Source organism: Psittacula echo, assembly GCF_963264785.1.
Source record: "Psittacula echo genome assembly, chromosome: 18".
Taxonomy (NCBI): Eukaryota; Metazoa; Chordata; class Aves; order Psittaciformes; family Psittacidae; genus Psittacula; species Psittacula echo.
Genome location: NC_137754.1, coordinates 4,012,016 through 4,015,641, shown reverse-complemented (window position 1 = coordinate 4,015,641; position 3,626 = coordinate 4,012,016).

Sequence of the window (3,626 nt, the reverse complement as noted above, 5' to 3'; positions counted from 1 at the left end):
GGATCAAGGTGCCCAAGTAGGGACTGAATTGCTCATCTTGTGTTGAGACACCCTCCATCGAGTCTCAGCAGCTTTGCTCCAGGAGCAGAGCGGATCCATCAGCATGCAGGGCAGGATTTGCGTCTGCTAATCAGAGCTGGATCCGGGGAAACAGCTTTCAATAAAAGAATCCCATTACAAAGCAACCGGCTGTGAAATACCGTGTACCTGTGTCGTGCCCGGCAAACCTTCAGCCTCTTCTTTCCCTGCCAAAGAGGTGGGAGCTTCTCCTAAGTGTGGAGATGGGGAAGGAAGAGGCAGGGAATGAAATAAAAACGGGAAGCAGGCGTTGATATTCACGTGCACGGTTGCTCATTTGGAGAGCCTGCACTGCTCCATCCTCCCCGGATAAGAAGGATGCTCATAGGAAGCTTAAGGAAGAAGTCATTTTGTTCCCAAAGGCCTCAAAGCAGCCAGAAAATACATGTCCCTTCTCAGCATTAGCCACAGGACTGGCACATTACAGCCTTGGCAAACCACGTCATGGCTCAGCATCTGCAAGTATACACAGTGTCAGTCCAGTAACAGGAAAGGCAGGCAATGGGGAGCGTTGCTGTCTTTGGGGCTATCAGCTCTGTCAGTGGTTTTAATTCTGTGAAACACTTTTGCGGCACATTTTTGGTTACGTGGCAGAACCTCCTGGCAATGGAAATTCTGTTTAGAAACATATTAAACATAGGGTGAGATTTCTGGGGTTCAATGGTAAAGAAAGCTTCAAGACAACAACGTTTTGCAAAGTGTTCAGCTCTGGGGCCCTTCTGCACCACTTGGATTTGCATTACTTGGAGCTGTGTTGGCACTGGAGACAGCCCCATAATCTTAGCACTGTGAGCTGCAAAGGCCAGAGGGTTTCTGTGCCTTTCTGAAAAGGCAAAGCATTGCCAGGGATTTCCAAAGCAGTGATTAGGAGAGGGCAAAGGAGATGCCATGGGGCTGTCTCCAAGATACTTCACTGCAAAACTGGCATAGGATTGCCCTTTGCGGAACAAAAATGCCCTTTGCACTTCTCTGCATCCCTCTTGATGGGTCTGGCGCTCTGTAGGAACAAAGGAGCCAGTGCAAGAGGAAGAGGCAGATCCAGGGCACCTCGATAAATCCCTGCAGGGCTCACGTCCAGCACGCCTGCTTCCCAGAGATAAAAGGAAAGCGCTGTTCCTCCGAGGCACGGACACTGGGCTAATCTCTTCATGTGCTGGGTCCATCAGTGTGTCATAAAGACAAGCAAGGGAGGGAGGCAGCAGCAATGGGGCTGTGAGCGTCCCAAAGCATCCCACAAAGATCAGTCCCAGCCAGCTACTTAAGGAAGGAGCAGTGACTCGTGTTTATTTCGCACAGGAAACTGGAGAAACATTTTTCCATCTTGGAGTGGAAAAATAATCCTGGGGTTTGGGTATATTATGTAGGTGCTTTGAGATACATCCTAAGGTGTGATGTGGCTCTGATTGGTCCCATGATGGGAATCTGGGAGGCCAAAGAAGAGCCTTCAGAATTGCAGATGCTGGGGGAGAATCACTGGAGGAGCCAGAAAAAAGGAAGCTGAAAGGACATATAAGCAATTTCAGAGGGAGAAAACACTGGGCAGGGAAAGGAAAGCAAACTGCCACTGCAGGTGGCAGACAAGTGCATAACAGAATAAGGTGCTTATTTCTAACTTGGGGGATTTAAATGTTCAGGCCAAACTAAAGACCCCACCAAGTACACTGTTGGTCCAGCAGTACAATGTGATGATGGCTCTTATTTTAACAATCTCAGAAAATGGTGTCTGTTGGCTTTCTATGGGCAAGGAAACCTGCATTTATCCTTATTTTTCTCCTCTTCCAAGGAAGCATTGTCTTTAGCCTTATTCCCAGTTCCTGGGCTCTGTTATATTAATATCACTTTATTTCTGATTCATGACTGATGGCAACCTTGTGACGCTCAGAGCCCCCTTTCAGGGCAATTGGGGGAGTCAATGTCATGGGGCAGGGAAGGCAGGTGGGTTGCTATTTCTGCTTAATGACTTCCAGTTTAAATTACCTACAAAGCATCTTAATTATCCAGGTGCCTTTTTAATCACTGGTGTGGCAGGCTGGCAGCTGAAGGTTGCTTCTGCTGGAGTGCTGCAGGGTGGAAGAAGGGGGTGAAAACCAGCAAGTGCCTGAAGCAAGGTGAGAAAGGGGTGGAAAATCATGGTGCAGGACTGGATTATACTCTTTCCTACAACTTTATGGGCCTAAATGGCAGCACAGGAGCAGAGGAGAGGATTGAGACCTGCTGGTGAGCACAAGGGATGCACCCAAATAGCCATCATTCCTCCAAATCAGGGCCTTCAGTACATCTTGTCTCACCAAATAAAGTGATAGAAGTTTTCTAAGTGGCCAATATATGTATGTCCTTTAGTAAATCTGGGATTTAGCACTCTGCTTCCTACCCCTGCACTCAACCTTGTAGAAATAAGTGAAGCAGGAGCAGAAAATCAGTTCCCCGCCTTAGAAATGGGTTTGCTGTTTAACCCTGACCGGTCAGGAGGGAAAATAAGTGGTGAACCTGAGCAAAGATGGGGATTTTCCTCCCCAAGCTCCATCTCAGGAGGCATTTGGAGCATTTCCAATCAAACACAGCCCCGCAGGGACCACTCTGGGTGTGCCGCAGGAGCTGCTCTGCTGGCTCAGCCACAGGGAGGGCTCCCTGGGGATCCCAAGGCAGGGCTGCGAGCAACACTTGCAGCCTATTCCCCCAACAGAAGAGCTTTCCAAGTGCAAGTTTTTGGTCTGCAGCATGGCAAACGGGAGGGATATTTTGGGAGCAGGCTTGTTCTCCTGCTGTCTTTCTTCTGCTTGCCTCCTGCTGCTGCTTCACTTTTTTGATCTCGCTTCTCTCCCTCTCCCTTCATGTTTCTCCTTTGGAGGTGAGAAGTGGTTCCCTTTCCCCTCTGTGTGCACATCGCAGTGTCAAAATGCAGGAGATCCGTGGCAGTGTGGATGGCCCTCCCTGGGGCTTTGAAAGCCATAAATTCCCCAGGGATGCCTGAAGAAAGAGGGCCAAATACTCAGTACATCCATCACTCCTTAGCACCCTCTGACTCCATTCACCCAACCCCGAAATCTTTTGGTATAACTATTTACGTGGCTGCTTCCAAGCAGCTTGCAAAGCCAACTGGTTGCCCAGTGCAAAGGCATGAATTATTCCATCGTTAACACTGCTTACTAGCTGCCAAGCTCTTGCAGCCTGAAAAAGCAATTGCAGGGCTGCAATCACTGGGGTTTACTGGGTTGCAATGATATTGCAATAAGAAATAATAGTGATTGGGTTGCAAAAGTAGTGGTGATTTGGTTTGGTAATATTGTAGGGTTGCAATAACTGCTTATTATTTAGTTGCAGTAATACTGGGTTGTGATAATGATCCCCAAGAGACAAATATACACTAAAAAGCTGCATAGTTCCTGTTCCCTTTGCCTCCCCACTGCAGTTTAGCTCAGGATAGAGGCAAAAGGTGTGAGGCCTCATCCTGGTGCTTAGAGCTCCAAGAGCAACAGCAACCAGGATCATCAACCATCACAGTCCAAGTGATGGTTGAGGCACACATGCGGTGCTGTGACAGGGTGCAT